The sequence below is a fragment of the Bactrocera dorsalis genome, chromosome 2, assembly GCF_023373825.1.
Source record: "Bactrocera dorsalis isolate Fly_Bdor chromosome 2, ASM2337382v1, whole genome shotgun sequence".
Classification (NCBI taxonomy): Eukaryota; Metazoa; Arthropoda; class Insecta; order Diptera; family Tephritidae; genus Bactrocera; species Bactrocera dorsalis.
The window spans coordinates 54,466,838-54,486,423 of record NC_064304.1 but is presented as its reverse complement, the minus strand read 5'-3'; the positions used below and the strand labels follow the sequence as shown (position 1 = coordinate 54,486,423).

Genomic DNA, 19,586 nt, shown 5'->3' with positions numbered 1-19,586 from the left:
AATGGTAGTGAACGCACAACGCCAGGAGAAGGCGAACCCGATCCCCCAATCGATGACGATGGAGCAGACGTTCCATTACCCGACCATGAAGAAGTTCGAATAGCAATTGCCCGCCTGAAGAACAACAAAGCGGCAGGGGCCGATGGATTGTCGGCCAAGCTATTCAAACACGGCGGCGAAGAACTGATAAGGAGCATGCATCAGCTTCTTTGTAAAATATGGTCGGACGAAAGCATGCCCATCGATTAGAATTTAAGTGTGCTATGCCCAATCCATTAAAAAGGAGACCCCACAATCTGCGCCGACTACCGTGGGATTAGCCTCCTTAACATCGCATATAAGGTTCTATCGGATCAACACCAGATATTCCCCATGCGCCAAATCTTGGAAAAAACCCGTGAAAGCAGAATCGACACACACCACCTCTTCGTCGATTTCAAGGCTGCTTTCGACAGCACGCGCACAGCTCTCAAGGCGTCGTATCAGTATTTAAATTCAATAAGTTTATTGAAGGAAAACCGCACCCCTCGGGGGTTTTGTTACTAACCTGCAACCTCTACAAGCTACCAAATAAAATTGACGTTGCCTGGTGTAAACTTTTGGTACGTCAATATATCCCTTCGCCAATGCGCTGCAAAAATTGCCAACTTCTCGGTCATACCCCTCTTTGTGTTAATTGTTCACTCCCTTCCCATGCCCCATCTGACTGCGAACGCATTTTTTGCATCAACTGCTACCAACAACATGCATCTTCCTCTAAAAAAATTTTTAAAAGCAAGAGAGATAATAAAAATTAAAACAATAAACAAATGTTCAATGCGCGAAGCAATAAAAATGCATAAGGATTAAACAACACCAACATTTCTATCCAATAACACATATGCTTCAATAGCGCCCAATTCCAACGAAAATATCGAAACAAAAAACACTAACGTTGACTCTTCCACCACCATAAACAATAACAACATTAGTTCTCCCAGCAACATTCAAAGATCTAATTCACCAAAAATCACCAAAAACAGCACTCAATCTAAAAACATTTCTCCTTTACAGCAAACCAATATTTCCAAATCGCCCATAGTGGAATCCACTCAAGCATTAGAAAGGAACATCTCAACGACTCTACGGACCAACGGAACTAACCTCTTTCGCCGCTCCATAAACTCTGATAGTCCACCAAGACTCTCTGCCTGTAATGATTTCACCTCTAACCTCACCACTAATAATAGCCCACCTGTTTCACTATACAAGCCATCCACTCAAATTACTTCACCACACCAAACAAACCCACCATTCTCTCCGTCTCCTCAATTCCAATCCCTACCTTTCGAACCCCTTCCTTCCCATTCTCAAGTACTTTTCAACACTCAAGAATTAATTACATCCGAAGATGAAATTGAATACACACGATATCTGAACATTAGAGTGGGTTAATTTATTCGGAGAAAAAAAAATGCACCAAGCGGTTATCAAAATCGTAAACTACGATGAATTCTAAGAAAATTTGCCCAAGAAACCATGGGTTTAAAATCAAAATGGAGCTTCCGGTTTTTAACGAGAAACTTTTCATTTTGTTTTTTTTTTTTTCAATAAATGAAAAGGAAAACTGTAACAACTACTAGAGTCGAAAACATAAAGCAGCGACCGTACAGAAAAATACCGTTATATGGGAGGTGGCCGTAGTTTTTGCCCAATTTTAATCATTTTCATAATCTCACCTAACTAGGTACAATCTAAAATGTGTACCAAATTTAGAGGAAATCGATAAAGTAGTTCCAGAGATTTACATATGCACTCAAAAGTGGGCGGTGATATGCCAAACTTTTCATATAGTCGGATTTCTGGCTGCAATACAACACCGAATACCAAACTCAAGATGTTTCCCTTCAACAGTTATTAAAATTTCCGATCTTTAGTGCTTTCAAAAATTACCGTTATATGGGAGGTGGGCGTGGTTATTATCCGATTTCGATCATTTTTCAGATATCTCTTAAGTAGGCATTGTGTAATATGTATACCAAATTTGAACGAAATCGGTGAGGTGATTCCAGAGATATACGCATGAACTCACAAGTGGGCAGTGCCACGTGCCCTATAAAAAATTTCTGTACTGTCGAATTTTCTGCTTAAATACAACATCACATACCAAATTTGAGCAAATTAGCTTCGATAGCTACAAAACAAGCAAACAATCGACAGTGGAATAGGAATTGGATTTTTTATTTACAAAATACCATATACGAAATTTTCTCGCTAAAAACCGGAAGCTCGATTTTCATTTTGGACCCATGGTTTCTTGGGCAAATTTTCTTAGAATTCATCGTAGTTTACGATATTGATACCCGCTTTGTCAAGAAAAAAATTGACCCACTCTACTGAACATACTTATACACAGTTAAACAAAATATGCTATTCAGGAAATGGACTTTATTGAAGGTATGTGCTTTTAAATAATCCGAATTTTGAGGGTTCAAAAAATTCTTTGTATAAAATTTGCAGACATCTTGCGTAATTTGCTGATTGTAAACAAAAAACAGCTGTTAATAGCAGAATTTCCAATAAGAAAATCTAAATGGAAATGCCATTCGCTTAGTTTTATTTATTTTTTGTGCTGCCATTTAGTAAAATTTCAACGACTTTCTAACACTGGAAATAAGCAAACAACCACATAATCTGTAAACAAGGGCCTAGGTTGGTCAACTTTGGTTATTTTGTCATAACGCATTTTGTTGTTGTTTACTTAATCACATAACCACATAACCCGATAACCACCTTATCGTGAACAGCCTATCTGTCTTATTAATGACGCTTAAAATCATCCAGTAGAACATAAACGGGTACAAAAATAAGTATGATGAACTCTTATTACTCATAAAAGAGCAAAACTCAGACGTCATTTGTATTCAAGAAACACATATCTCAATTACTCCCAGTAACAACATTTCCTGTCCTAGGCAATACAGCGGTTATTTCTCGAATTTACATAACATCCAAAGCATAAGCAAGGCGTTTGCATTTTAATAAAAAAAAATCATACCACATGAAATTATCGATTTAAATTCCACACTATCAACAATAGTTCTTAAAATCAACTTAAATTTTAGCTTTACTATCATTAATACGTATATACCCAGCAAGCTTTTAACGAAACTGATTTGAAAGATTTACTTTCCCAACTATCCCCTCCGGTTTTGTGTCCCCAGTCACCAGTACAACGCGTGGAATACACTTTGGGGTTCCCGAAAATCAAACACAAGGGGTGCAATCATAGAGAATTTCTTATTGGACAGCAACCTAATTCTTCTTAACAATGGCGCCCCCACATATTTTTCTACCCACTCTTCCCTAACGAGCGTCGACCTTTCCCTGTCCTCTCCCCAGCTCTCCCCCAGAATCAGTTGGGAAGCTTCTATTCTCAGAGGTAGTGACCACTTCTCTATATCAATCTCACTTCAAACAAACTTCCACTTTGAAAAATATAAGCATCTCCCAAAATTTATTATTTCACGCGCAAACTGGAATATATTTTCAAGTGAAATTTTAAAAAGTTTACCCACCACTCCAATCGCCAACATCAACCAAGCCACAGCGGCATTCACAAAACTAATTCGTTCTGCGGCAAATAAGTCGATTCCTCAAACCAAACGCAAGTCTTCAAAAGTTCTTCCGATTTGGTGGAACAAAGATCTTGGCCATATGCGTGACAAAAAAAATGAATACTGGAATACTTTCAAGATATCAATGTCTGATTTTAATCTGAACAATTATTAAAAAAGCAAACGCTCTCTTTAAAAGAGCTGTAAAGACGGCTAAAAGGAAACGTTTTGAAGTATTCACTGCCAAAATCTCGCCTGCGTCAACTACCAAAAAGGTATGGTCCGACATTAAACTTTTGACTGGAATCCCTCACAACCGTATTAATTTCATTAAAACAAATCAAAGTATTCTGACAAATTCAGCAGATATTGCGGCAACCTTCGCCAATATTTGGTCTACATATTCGCAAGAGAGTAATTTTTCTGCAGAATATATCGCAGATAAACAACATTGGATATCTGCCACCTGTACACCAACGAATCTCTCTGCATCAGCAAGATGCGAACTAGAATCTGCATTACAAAATTCTAAAGGCAAAACACCAGGCATTGATAGGATATCCTACCCGATGCTTTCAAACTTACCTACAGCAGCCAAAGAAAGACTACACTGCCTGTACAACACAATTTTCCACAAAGGTTTATACCCACAAAACTGGCGGATAGCCACCATTATACCAATTATTAAACCAAATAAAGCATCGAACATAACTACTTCTTACAGACCAATTTCCTTGCTATCCTGCTTAAGTATAATTTTCGAAAAAATTATTGCTAGGCGACTTTAATGATTTACTACAAAAAATAATTTTATAAATCACAACCAAACGGTTTTCAAACATCAATGGATTCACTTATTCAACTCCAACACTATGTATCTGACATTTTCTCCTCCAAAAACCATGCTACTATCCTGGTCACTGATTTCGAGAGAACTTTTGATCGCATAGGAATTCACGCAGTGCTAAGCCAATTAGCAGCTTGGAAGACAGGTCCAAAAGTTTTTAGAATAGTAAAAGCTTTTATGATCCTAAGGAAATTTCAGGTTCGCATAAACAATGTTCTATCTTGTTTGCATCCTCTCAAAAATGGTATACCACAAGGCTCGCCTCTATCTGTGATGCTTTTTATTATATGTAGCTTTTGATAAAATAACTGAGATATGCCTTAAAACTAAAGGCATTAAACTCACTATGTACGCGGACGATGCTATTACTTATTGTAATATAAAGATCCCCAAATTGCTAACAATATTTTTAAGAAAATACTAACAGAGTTTAAGAAATGGGGCATGAAATCTGGTGCAACAATTTCGATTCCAAAATGTAAATTACTACATATTTGTAAAAAAAAAAAATGTATGTATATATCCACAGCTAGTTTTTGAAAATATTGTAATAGAATCCGTAAGCAATTTAAATGTTTTAGGGGTATATTTTGATAAAATATTTAATTTTCGGTGTCAATGTCTTAACCTTAGAAATAACCTAACAAAAAGGCTACATATAATTAAATATTTAACCAACTCTCTAATAAACGCTACAAGAGCTTTAATACTCGCTAAAATCGACTACGGTTTACCTATTTTCGGATGGTGCGCAAACTCTAAACGCTTTCCCTACATCACCTATTAAGTGTATATTGGCGGAATGTGGCCTACCAATAATAAAAGAAAGGGTATACGAACGAACGGTGCAACTAATTCCAAAACTTATGTACTCTCCAAATGCCAGCTTACATAAAACCGTAATTTACGTGTCACGACATAAACGGAACTTCAGGCTAAAATCCACTTTACGCCGTTGTATCAAATACGGAAAAGACTTAAACATATATCCGCCCCCAAAATACAAGAGAGTCAACAAACAGCCGGAGTGGTTGTTAAAAAAAGAAACTATTAACACGTTCCTGCAGTCCTTCAGCAACACCAGTAATTTAGTATTTCAGAAACTCTTCTTAGAGTTAATGAATACCTATGAAGAAAACAATTGGACTGCAATTTACACAGATGGGTCCAAAGCAACAAACACAGCTTTTGCTCTCACCAAACCAAATTGAGAAGTTATTACAGGCGGGATTCTTCCTTGTTACTCGTCGATATTTACAGCCGAGGCTTTTGCTGTTTTCAAAGCATTAGAATATGCGATACATAGCAAAGGCTAATTTGTTATTTGCTCGGACAACTTTTCTTGTCTATCTGCTGTTTGTAACATTCGCAATACTACCTCACTTATCACGAAAATTCGTGACATGTGCGTTAAATACAGTCATAAAGTTGCACTACTCTGGGTACCAGGACATGTTGGTATTATGGGAAATGAATATGCAGACCACACAGCTCGGTTTTTTGAATCAGCGCCAACCCTACAATATGAGCCACATGACAGAAACGATCTTTGTAATATGCTGGACCGGTACGTTCACAAAATTAAACACACGGACTGGAAACGTTTCGACCATTGGTACTCTAGCTTCAATCCCACAAAGACAAAGTTGTATGTCCTAGGAATATATCTCGCCTACAAGCTACCATCTTCACACGTATAAGGATTGGCCACGCACAACTTACACATCAGCACCTCCTTACTGGCAAAGTAAAACCTTCTTGCCTTCTCTCCGCAAGCACGCTATCACTTCATCACATCTTTAGCGAATGTTCGGCTTTAGCGAGTATTAGGCAAAAGCACAATTTTTCTTCCAAACTATCAATAATTGTTAAAACATTATAAGCATTTATAATTTTATTACTGATTGTTACTTACAAAATAAAATATAACTTTATATTTAGCTGGTAACCTAAAATATTTGTTTGTTCAAAGTCGATGGCTTTAATAGCTCGTACTCTTTTATTTTTAATATTAGGTTTAATATTACTTTGTATATTTCTCCTAATAAATAAATAATAATTTTGTTAATATATTATGATAGTTTGTTATATACTTATGTATGTACATATGTATATAAAAAGTAACATAAGCATGACTATATCAAATGCAAGAAATAATTAAAAAATAGGCCTTATTTTCACATTAACTACGAATATTGTTTTGAAATAGTTAAGTAATTCAAATGTATTCAATTGCACCTGTATTTATAAATATGTACAAAAAGAATTCATATGAACACACATGTTTGCATATAAACGTATAAAAATATAAGCAAAAGAGCTAACATACGTCTGTAATAGCAATATATAGTTTTGAGCATAATTTTTATTTCACGCTCAGCTCTGTTCAAGCGAAAATGTTAAAATTTCGATTGCCGAGCTGGCAGTGGTGATTCTCCCTCATCTCGACCGACTTAGCCAAAAATATGTTTACGTTCTCCGCGCCGTGAACTTTCTCTATGATAAATGTTCTCTGATTTGGGCTGACGAGGTGTGTGTACACAGTTTGTTCCGCACAAATTGACTGACGACCAAAAATCCGTCTTATTTACTGACGGTTGTGACCGATTATTTGACCAAAAATAACATTTTAAAATCTGTATTAAAGAAGAAGGAGACTATTTTGAATAAAATAAATTGATTTAGCCGACAAAGCCATTTGTTCTTTTTTTCTAAGTCCTGTTTACTTTGGACCTTGTAGAATCAACTTAGAAATAATATTTACTAGTAATAACCCCCGATAATCGGGGGACTCCGTTATTTAAAATGAAAAGAGTAAATAATTTTTTTTATAAAAACTCAATTTATTCAAGTACTTCATGGAAAACTACATTCGTAGTGGTTTTATTTTGGTCGCAAGTCTTAACTTTGATATCTTGAGAAGATCGTACTCGACTCAATGCGACATACAGCTGGCCATGCGTAAAACAATCCTCCTTGAGGAAAACACCAACTCTTGCTAGAGTCTGCCCTTGAGATTTGTTTATTGTTGTTGCGAATGCTACAATTATTGGAAATTGGCGACGCTTTAAAATAAAAGGAAGTGTTGATTCGCTGGGCTGTAAATTTATACGGGGCAATAAAATTTGTTTCCCTTGTGATTCACCGGTTAAAATTTCGACCTCCAAACAATTACAATGTAGTGCTTTTACTATCAAGCGAGTCCCATTGACCAACCCTTCATATGTATTAAGATTACGGATTAACATCACAACTGTTCCAAACTTAAGCCTTAACTCATGAGGCGCTACTCCACTGAAATTAAGGGAGTTTAGAAATTCTGTAGGGAATCTGACATGCTCTTGAGGATCTTCAGAAACGACAGTATCCACGCTATAATATACCCTTTCTTCACCGGACAACATACAGTTAGCAAAAAAACAACTTGTACACTTATTGAACTAAAATAAAATTAAACACAGAAATTAAATTAGAAAGAGTATATAATATTTGTTTAACATAAATTAAAGCTTACAAGCAATATTTTAATTTAAATAAAAATCCTTTTCGATTTTGAATATTTTTATGTTAAAAAAATAACAATAACAAAAACATGCTAAAATTCAAATGCAAAAAAAATACTTGCACAGAACAAAAAAAACTTAATGTAACTATAAAAAAGTAAAAATTTTGTGCTTTTAGTATTTTGTATGGTGCCCTTTAGCTTCTTTAACAGCTAAGAGTCTTCTTGGCATCGAATGTACCAGATTTTGTGTTACATCTTGACCAATAGAACTCCATATATCCTTAAGAGCGTTTTTTAAGGTTTCTTTGCCAGATATGTGGTAATCTTTTAATTTCGTTTTCATGTAAGCCCACAAGTGCTCAATCGGATTTAAATCTGGGCTCTGGGGAGGATGAGGCAACACTTTTTTGGTGTTATAAAGCAACCATTCTCTTACTATGACAGCTGAGTGCTTTGGATCATTGTCTTGCATAAACACAAATCCTTCCCCTAAGCCCATTTTTTGAGCGGACTGCGGCAAATTATTTTTTAGAATATTTAAATAATCCATTATCCTCGATGAAAACAAGATTACCTACCCCATTAGCACTCATACAGCCCCAAACCATAATATTTCCCCCACCGTGCTTAACCGTATGTGTAATGTTACGAGGATTTAGTGCCTGTCCCTCCTTTCTCCATACAGATTTGCGTCCATCACTTCCAAATATATTGAATTTGGATTCATCCGTGAAGATTACATTTTCCCAAAACGAATTATCCTTATGTAAGTACTCGTTTGCGTACACTAAGCGTTTTTTAATATTTGCTTTAGAGAGGAGAGGCTTCTTCCGAACTGCATACGCCTTCAAATCCTGGGAATGGAGGAAGTTCCTTACTGTCTGTGGAGTGACGTCAACAATTTCTGCATTTTTCAGATCATTTGCGATTTTGATGGCGGAAATTTTTGGGTCTTTTTTTACATAATTTAAAACTTTCCGTTGAACTTGGGGTGTATTTAGTTTTTTTGGACGACCACCTCCACTAGGTCTTTCCACAGATCCGTTCTTTTGGAATGTTTTGACAACATAATGAACAGTAGTATGCGGTTTATTCACTATTTTCCCGATTTCGCGCATTGAATTATTCTCTTTCCACAGTTTTATAATCGTTTCCTTTAAATCTTTTGATATTTGTTTTTCTGCCATATTTTTACTATTATTCGAACGCAAAAACAGAATGAATTGCCGCAATTTATAGATTTACTACTTATAATACAAAATACATTGTTTTTGTGAAGCAAATTTATAACGGGATATTTTTCTGTTACAAACTAACAAGTGTACAACTTTTTTCTTGGCATAGCAATGTTGCCACCTAATGTATTTTCAAAAGTATCTTTAAAAAAAACGGTCAAAGGCAGAATCTTATACACACATTTAAAAGTAGACAAAAATCCCTTTTATTGCTAATATAAAATGTCAATATTAATTAAGACCAGATCTAATTGAATAAGAAAATTACTTTACTTTGAATGGTGTACAAGTTGTTTTTTTGCTAACTGTATTTACTATTTCGCTATTTATTATTGTACAGTGATCATTTTTTGGACACAAAATTGCCCGATCCTTCAAATGGTTTAGACTAATGACACCAGACTGAGGCTGAAATACCCAATCCACTAAATTTTCATTCAGCAAAATTAACTCTTCTGGTATATTGATTTTCGACTCTGGAGAGAGCTCTCGACCTTCCCCAACACGCAAGAGAAAACTGTTATATACGGATTCTTTAGAACGCATATTCGTTGATAGTTTGAGACACCTAAAGAATTTCCAAAGTGAGCACCGTTTCAAACAATTACCAACTATAGCGGCGCGTGAGCTTTTGGGCACCACAGGAAGAACTTGCCTGAAATCACCACCTAACAAAATAACCTTTCCACCAAAAGGTACTTCATTTTGGTGAATATCACGTAATAATCGATCTAAGCATAGTAATGCAGTCCCAGGAACCATGCTAGCTTCATCCCATATTATTGCTGTAGAACATTTGATTGCTTTTCCGAGGGTGCTATCTGGTTTAATTAGAGAAACAGAAGAGTCAGTCAAAGGTATTGGAAATTTGAATATATTATGTGCCGTTCTTCCGCCAGGAAGCAAAATAGAGGCGATCCCTGTCCAAGCCACGGATATCACCTTCTATGGTGAATAATACTCTTATAAAGAAAAGTTTTGCCAGAGCCGCCAGGACCATCAACAAAGAATGCCTTTACGACATCGTTGCTACTGGAAATTGCATGGGTTATTTGGTCGAATATAATCTTTTGCTCATGATTAAGCTGTTCCTTTAGTGTTTGCGCGTATAATACTTCATCATCTATATTATAATTCTCATTTCCTGTGTCTTCAGTGGTAAGATCCTCTGCAGGTAACCCGAAGTCTTTTAAAGATGTGTTATGCGATTGGAAAATGTGACTAATATTTCTCAATGCTAAAAACTCGCTGGTGTTTTCTGAATCATTTCTTAAAAAATCTTCACAAAGATGCAATTTAAATTTTCTCCAGAGCTCTATTGGTGAGGTTGGTTATGCAAATCATTGCAAACATACGTCTCAGTTGCACAGGCATTTTAAAGACAGATGCTTCTTCAAGTGCAGTGGTCCACTCTGTGTCATCCGCTAGCAACTTTCTCTTTACTGCTGATTCCCAAAAAGAAGAGAGATGTTCCCTGTTCACGGTTAATATATCTGAATACGACCTGGGTCCTTTTAACGAAGTAAGCAATAAACGTAAAGCAAAGAGTTCCCGATTTTTTGGATCGACCGTATACATTCTACCAATTGCATTACTCGGTTTTTTTCTTCTTTGCCATGAGCGGGACGCATCTTACCAAGTATAGTACTCAGGAATTTGATAATACAACAAAGTATTCGCAAATGGATCTATCGCATTCAATTTAAAATATGCGGTTAAAGTGGTATCGCGGCATCGAGCAAGGGTATCAGAAATCGCAGCATTATCATCACGAAAATAAATAGTTTGTGAGTTTGGAAAGTGAACGGCTAGAGCTTTTACCATGTGCGACTTTTCTTGCATTGAAAATTCCAAAAGCCTCCAACAGGCTTCAGGGGCGCTAACATATCGAGCGTCTATAAATGTAGATATTTCGTCATGATTATCCACGCGATCAGTTGGGTGTTCAATAATTTGAACTGTTGCGCAAGCATATCCTTTGTAAATATATTTGTGGAGGTATTTAACGCTTTTTATCGATGAACATATTTCGACATTAATATGGGCACTGTATTTTTTGGTCAGATATTTGTTGTATGGGACTATCCATCGGTTGTCTATTTCAATTAAATTTTTATTGGCACGAACAACTATTTTATTTCCATCATTGCGGCGGCGATATTGAGGATAGCCGTTAACGTTTGAAAGCGTATTAGCATGAAAAGTTTTCGGATAGTTTTTGGAGCAAATTCCCGTATCAGTCATGCAGGGCGATGATGGATTAAGTACTCCACATGGGCCATGAATCATACATTTTGAGACTATTTCATACAACTCAGGCTCTGCGTCCTTATTAGGAATCTCAGCGCAAACAACCAGGTCAATTTCAGAAGGCTCGCGAATAACATCTTCTTCGTGAAGTGCTACTAAGATGTGGGCATGTGGTAGACCCCGTTTTTGAAACTCAATGACATTTAGATAGTATTTCACCTTTCCAAACACATTCCTCTGGGAAATATCTTTCATAAGCTCATTGAGCTTCTGCTTAAAAACCCGGGCTATCAGTTCTGGACGCATTTCCGGTCCCTGGTATCTCTCAATATTCTGAATGACTTCTGGCCATTTTGGGTTGCATGTAAAAGTTATGAAAAGCGACGGTTTTCCATATTTTCTAACCATAGCCATATCATCCTGGTAGTGCATGTTCATATTTCGAGGGGAGCCAATAAAACTTGAAGGAAGTACAACTATACGACCAGGACGAACACTTTCCATATTTGCACCACGCATTAAATAGTTATGCAAACCAGCATATGTTTCAACACGTAGCTCTTTCTGATGAGTTCGCAGAAATGCCAGACGTGCTCCTTCAATTCTGACATATTGGTCAACTAAATACTGTTGCCAAAGTTTATTTTCTCTTATCGCCATACGGTAAGCAACAAACTGCAGTTGGGTTAGTTTAAATCTACATTCCGTTCGATGACCCTGTTCATGCAAAAGAGTTTCATCATATCCTGGCTCGCCATAAGGAAACAAAAGCGGATATACTAATGGATCACACAACCTATGTAGCGTTGAGACAAATAATAAATTCTTCATATCAGATTTCCGTGAAAATATTCGCAAATTTCGATTTCCAGGGGGTTCACCATCCTCTGTTGTGAAAACGGCCGCAATTTCTGAGCAGTTTGGCAAATTATAACGTCGATTAGCGCTATTAAAAAGTAGCATGCTAATTCGGCGAGCTTGCGATTTTCTTCTCTGGCCCTCTGTTCCTCTTCGCGTTCAACCTGCGCCATATGCTTATACTCATTTGCCAAGGGATTAATATTTGAAAGCATTTCGTGGATTTTTCTCAGCAAATACCTATCGCAGTTTGAATTATGTTGTGCCCTTATATCAGTTGCTTGATCCGTGTCAAGAATAAACAGCTGGGCGTAAGAGGATTCTGAAGGATGATCTGCATGCAATGGACCTACCCTATGATATATTGATCCATGTATTCGGAAGCAATATGGTCCGCGCCCTGTAGACTCCGCAATTTTCGCTTCGAATGATGCAAAAGCAAACGAACTATTTAGCTGCCGAATATTCTCCAAATAGTGTCCCCACCAAGAGCTCAAATAATTTTCTAACACAGCTTTCAAAAACTCAGGTACACGTAATTCTTGAAGTTTAACTTTTCTGCCATGACAACATGTCGTAAAGCCATTTCTTACCTAGTAACAATTTCAACCAAATATTAAGACAATAAGTATGTATATACATACATACATTACGAATATAAAACAATGAAAAGTATAGGTACCTTTTCACTTCCGAAATGTTTTGCTTTACAGTGTAAACATATGTTAGTCAAACCCCCAAGCGAACTATACTCCGGAAGAACTACGGAGTTTAGGGCAGCTTTGAAATAACTTGCCATAGATCCTGCATGACTACGGCTCTAATAAAACAGGTCAATTCATATACATACATACATTAACAATTAAAAATTCCTTTTTATCTATAACATTCACCTCTTCTCTTCGACCTGTTAAACTCCTTTTTCGTCTAATTCGCCTTTGGTTTGGCATTTTATTTTTAACAATTAATCTGAATCTGCACTGAAATTCGATGTAGTATGTATGTACTCGCTGGTAATAGCCGCCTTGACTTTTGGAAGAAAACTGAACTGACTCAAAGCTTACCTAACGCAATAACATTTCTAATAAAAATAACGCCCGAATTAATAACACTTGGGTTATTTTAGTCAAAAAAATTATTTTAGTTCTGCCTTGACAGCAGAACGTTCTTTATTTCGTAATCTTCAAAATACAAAAGACGAAGCGTGTATGGTTATGCTTCTATTTATACTAACTAGAATGTTTACTTATTACTAGTTGATAGTTTCTGTAGATACAGATTCTATTATTTGTTTAGGTTTGTACACATATACATTGTCTGTTGTATTGATAGTGCATTTACAATATTTGCTTACTTGCTAATGAGATAGTTTGGTGTAGTTTACATTTTCGCACATTCATTTTGTTTGTTACATTTATGATGCTAGGCGAGACTATTGTTATTGTTTGTTTAGGTTACCAGTTGATAATTTATGTTTTCGATACAAAAATGTGATTAAGTAACACATGTTCCTTAACTCTCCCCTCCTTTAAAAAAGAGTAAAGGCTCCTGCCTTTTTATACGGTTGTAGTGGTGTTCTTCTTGGTTAGGTATTCCATTCCTTGTTTTCGTAGTATTTCCTCGTAACGTTTTTGTGTCATTCGTTGTGTTTTCAATGTTTTATATCTAAGTACTGCATAATATAACTTAAATGATAAATATGTTAAAATTATTAAAATAGCGATTATACTTATTGTTATAAAAGTTGTTTTAATAGGGTGTTCCTCAAAAGGGATTATGAATGTATGTAATTTTTGGATGTTGCTAAATTTATAGTTAGATTCTCCATTCAAGATTTCTAATAGTTTAATTTTATCATTAGAGTGTGTTTTTATATATTCGTTAATTTCTTCTTTTTGGTTATGATATTCTTTACCATCAATTTTTATGGTATCAATAAATTGTATTAAATTAATTCCATTAATTGTTTCATTATTAATTTTGTGTTCTCCTTCGAGGAGAATGTTTCCCTGGTTTATCTGTAATAGGGGAATATTATTTTCTTCTATTGTATTACAAAAGGCTTCTTGGTATTCTAATATTGGTATAGTACAATTGTCTCGTTTGTTTTGCTTACAAATATATTTACTCATATTATTTTTACATTTAGTGATTGTTATGAGTTTATTATTACATTGTGCTATCAATGGGTCTAATATAAGTTTCCCATGATGATATTTTAGAGCAGTTACATATGTCGTAGGTATTACATTGCTTTGATATGATTGGGTATTTATATATATTAATGAAGGCGTTATCTACCCTGACTATATGTATTTCTGCGTATTCTAATATATCTATAGCTGGAAGGGTTATTTTTTGTCTTCGACGTTAGTTATTTCGTATGTTTGTAGTTGTTTATGTAGTAGTAGTATTGTTACCAGCAATATCCATATTTGTTGTGTTGACATTTCGTATGTTATCTTTGTGAATGATCCTCCCCTTGGTTGTTAAGACTGTGTCCTCACGGTTTTCTTGTACTATATGTTTTGTATAACGATGACCGGATTTATCTCTTCTGTCTGTTTTTTCGTAGATTATTTGTCCTTCTTGGAATTCTCTGTGTTTTCTTTTCTTGTTGTGGTATTCAAGCATGTAATTTTGTTTCTTTTTTATTTTTTCTGCTATATCAGGATGTAGGTTCCTGTTAAAGAATACATCTACTGGTCTTGCTTCGGTTACTGAATGTAGTGTCCTGTTGTATTCTTTTACTGCCTGAAATATTTCTTCATCTGCTGTACTTTCCTTATCTGCTGCTAATGTCCTAGCTATTTCTAGTATCGTCGAATGTAACCGCTCGACTTGTGCGTTTGATGTTGAATGATGCACTGCTGTGAGTATATGTTTAATCTGTAGTTTTTTCATTAGTGCTGTTGTGCCGACGCCGCTGAATATATTTTCGTTATCTGTCATTAGTTCGGTACAGTTGGGGAATATTTGTGTGATGACTTCTTCTATTATCTCGTGGAATTGTCGCTTCGTGTCGAGTTTACGTAAGTATGTGTATTTAGAGTAGCGACAAATGCTAGATAAGTATCTCGTGCCGCGTATTTGGAATATGTCCATTTGTATAGATGTGCCAGCTAAATTGGGTGTTGGCGTTGTTCCGATTATGTGTTTAATTGGTTTTCTTTCATATTTGTTCTTTGTACAGTTTGTACAGTGTCTGACTATTTTTTCTGTGTCTTTTCTTAGTGTTGGCCAATAACAAGTTTCTGTAATTTCTTGATAATTATTTTTAGCGTTTCTGTGCGCTCTGGTATGTGTGTATTGTAATATATTTTCTCTATCTGTTGGGTCTGTTATGTCTTTTAGTTTGTGTTGAGTAAACACTTTTGCGTATGTATCGAATGTGAGCTTTATGTCTTTCCTCACGTCGTACCATGTTTTTAGGTCTGCGTGGAAAGCTGTGGTTCGTTTAGGTTTCATTAATTTTTTTAATGTTTCTATTAAGTATTCTTTTGTTTGAAATTTAATCGTAAACCGTTCGTATTCGGGAAATGGCGTGTTCGCTTCTAAGTTATTTTCTTTATCGTGAATTATTTCAATTTGTGTTTTAAAGGAATTAAATGGTGTTTTCACTTGTGTTATGTGTCTTAATTCAGACGATTCTGCAGAGTGCATAGACGTATCTGATGTGGTATTAATTTGACGCGATAGTGCATCGGCTACGACATTTTCTTGTCCCGGTTTATATTTTAATTTCGCACCATATTCTTCTATTAGATTTTTCCATCTTTTTAATTTGGTGTTTGGGTTTTTTTCCGATATTGAAAAAATTAATGATTGATGGTCGGTGTAAATCGTTAAATCTGCTATACCGTACAAGTAGTTTCTTAGTTTCTGTAATGACCAAACTATTGCTAACATCTCCTTTTCATTCGTGGAGTAATTTTGCTCTGTTTTTGTTAGAGTTCGTGATATGAATGCTACCGGGTTTTTTCCTTGGCTTAAAACTGCTCCTATAGCGTAATTGCTAGCGTCTGTGGTTAGGTCGAATCCTTTTTTGAAGTTTGGTTGGTATAATTCGATTTTTTCTTTTAATAGTTTCTTTATTGTATTTATAGCATCTAGTGCATTTTTATCTAGTTTTATTTTTACATTGGAACTTTTATTCTTTGAAATGTTGCCGTTTTCTCCTCTCAAATATATTGTCAGTGGTTTGCATATGTGTGCGAAGTTTTGCACGAATTTCCTATAATAGGAAGCTAGGCCTAAGAATGAGCGTAGTTCCTTTAAACTTTCAGGGGTTTTATACCTATCTATTACCTCTATTTTTTCAGGGTCTACTGTTATTCTACCGTTTTTTATTACGTGTCCTAAGAATTCGGTTTGTGTTTGGAAAAACTTTGACTTTTCTTCAGAGATTTTCATATTAGCGTTGTGTAATGTTTGTACAATTTCGGTGATGTGCTTCATATGTTCTTCGGGAGATGTTGAATATATTAGGACATCATCGATGTATACGTACGCGCATTTACCAATGTATGGTCTGAGAATGTCATCCACGCATCTTTGAAATGTAGATGGTGCATTTTTTAAGCCGAATGGGAGTCGTAAAAATTCATATTTAGCTCCGTTGATGGAGAAGGCTGTTTTTTCCCTATCCTCTTCCCTAATTAGAATTTGGTGGAACCCTGACTCTAAGTCTAGCGTCGTGAAGTATCTTGCTTCTCCTAAGTTTTGTAGAGTCATATTGATATCTGGTATCGGGTACCTATCTGCAACAGTAATTTTGTTTAACTTTTGGAAATCTATAACCATTCTCTTTTTTGGTTTTCCTTCCTCATCTAATCCTTTTTTAGAGACTGTCCATATCGGGGCATTGTATGGGCTTTTGCTCTCTTTTATTATTCCGTTTGCTAATAATTTATTTATTTCCTTTTTTACGAAATCTTGATCCGCGTATGGATATGGATATTGCCTAACCCATACAGGATCATTAGTTTCTGTTCTAATTTCAGCTTTTATTGTAGTTGTATACGGTAAGTTTTCGTTTCTATAATTATTTTTCATTAAATCTTTTATGCAATTTTCGAACTGTTTCTCGCCTACTGTATAGTTTACCTTTGCACTTTTTGAGTGATTTGACACTTTAGTAAACGTTATTGAATACTTGAAAAGATCTATCTTTGCCTTCATTTTCCTTAATGAATCTTCTCCTAACAGTATATCAAAGTCTTTTAATTCATTTATTTCTAGAAATTCTAAGTCGAATCCTACTAGATTAATTTTTCTTTTATGTGTTATTTTTGAACTACCATGAAGTGTAGTTGTATTAATTATTTTTCCTAATGGTATACTTTTTGCGTATTTATAATTTTTGCTTACGTAACTACTGGTTGCACCTGAATCGATCAGTATGTGCACGGACTTACCATCTGGTGCGGTTCTCTTGAGTGTTGGTAGACCGTGGTATCTTATAAAAAATGTTCTTCTTCAGTGTAGTTGCTGTTTGGTTCGTTGTAGAGTGACTGGATTTCGCTTCTTTCATTGTTGAGTTGGTTCACTCGCTGTGCTTTGTTGTGGGCGTTAGTGACTGTTTCGTCTCTATACCTTTTGAATTGGTTGCCAACTGTTTGGATTGCTTGTCTTGGTTGGACTGGTGGGTTGTTTGGTAGTTGTAAGTTTCTATGATGTGTAGGTCGTCGGAATCGTGTTGAGGAATCTGTTTCCATAGGTTCTACTCTGGGTTGTTGGATCCTTTGAGGAAATGTGTTCCTGTTGATTACTGTATAATTGTGTTGCGGATGTGGTCGCATCCTGGGTATGTATTCTAGGTGTTGATAGCCGACATCATGTTGCATAGTTCTGGCTATATCGTGAGCTTCTGTGAGTGATGCACAGTATCTGGAGTATAATGCGTTTTTGATCGAGGAACTTCTAATGCCGGAGATGTATGTTCTCGTGGCTTTTAATTGTGCTTCTTTATTATGTGATGCTAGGACTGCTTCGTTTTTATACGTCATTTCTAACTTTGACAGGATCAGGTTTAACGCTTGATTCACTTGATCGTAGTATTCATGTAGTGATAAATTTCCTTGTTGTAACCTTCTCATTTCATCTTCCAGGACATAGAGTGGTCGTTGGTCGGCATAGGTTATGTCAAGCCGATCGATGATTGCATTAAAATTAGTTCTGGTGTTATTGTTAACCAGGACCTGTGATGCACTGCCGGTTATTTTCCCTAAAATTATGAGCACTGCTTGAGCAAATAAGTTTGTTCCTCTGAATTGCATAATGTTATTCATGTGAGTGGTCACTATTTTTCTCCATGGTCGATATTCTTTAGGATCGCCGCTGAATGTTCCTATTAGTTTGAACATGTTTAAGTCTATCTCATGTGCATTATTGTATACACATACGTCGTCCTCTTCCTCCGTTTGAGGAGTTAATGTTGGATTAGCTAGTTCCATTGAAGCTATTTTTCGCTGTAGTTCGGTGACTATAGTATGGAGTGCTTGAATTTCGCCGTTCATTTTTTAGGTTTTAACTTGTTATTCAATTTTCACTTTTTATTTATTTTATTTGCGTTGATTTGAAGGATAAAGGTTATCCTTTTACTTTTTATCAGGAGCCACACGCGTAAGGATTTTATTCACTGAATCCTTTTTTGATGTGTGCCCCACGTTGGGCGCCAATTAATAACACTTGGGTTATTTTAGTCAAAAAAATTATTTTAGTTCTGCCTTGACAGCAGAACGTTCTTTATTTCGTAATCTTCAAAATACAAAAGACGAAGCGTGTATGGTTATGCTTCTATTTATACTAACTAGAATGTTTACTTATTACTAGTTGATAGTTTCTGTAGATACAGATTCTATTATTTGTTTAGGTTTGTACACATATACATTGTCTGTTGTATTGATAGTGCATTTACAATATTTGCTTACTTGCTAATGAGATAGTTTGGTGCAGTTTACATTTTCGCACATTCATTTTGTTTGTTACATTTATGATGCTAGGCGAGACTATTGTTATTGTTTGTTTAGGTTACCAGTTGATAATTTATGTTTTCGATACAAAAATGTGATTAAGTAACACATGTTCCTTAACTCCCGCAACAATATTACTGTTAGATTTTGCACTTGCGTCGTCGCCCATATATGTATGCATATGTTTGTAAGTGAATATAAAACAAAATAGAGTGCGCATGTCAAAGCGCAGTGTTCCTTAGCTCGTACAAACATATACGTACGAATATACAACATAGAAGAGAGCGCATGTCAAATCGTAGATAGCGCCTTAGCGCATGC

General features: G+C 35.7%; 1 protein-coding gene across 15 annotated transcripts in view; it reads left to right on the top strand.

The window, feature by feature from the left end:
- LOC105225915 (cadherin-86C) overlaps nt 1–19,586 on the top strand; it is a 244,265-nt gene that overhangs the window by 123,149 nt on the left and 101,530 nt on the right. The window lies entirely within an intron of this gene.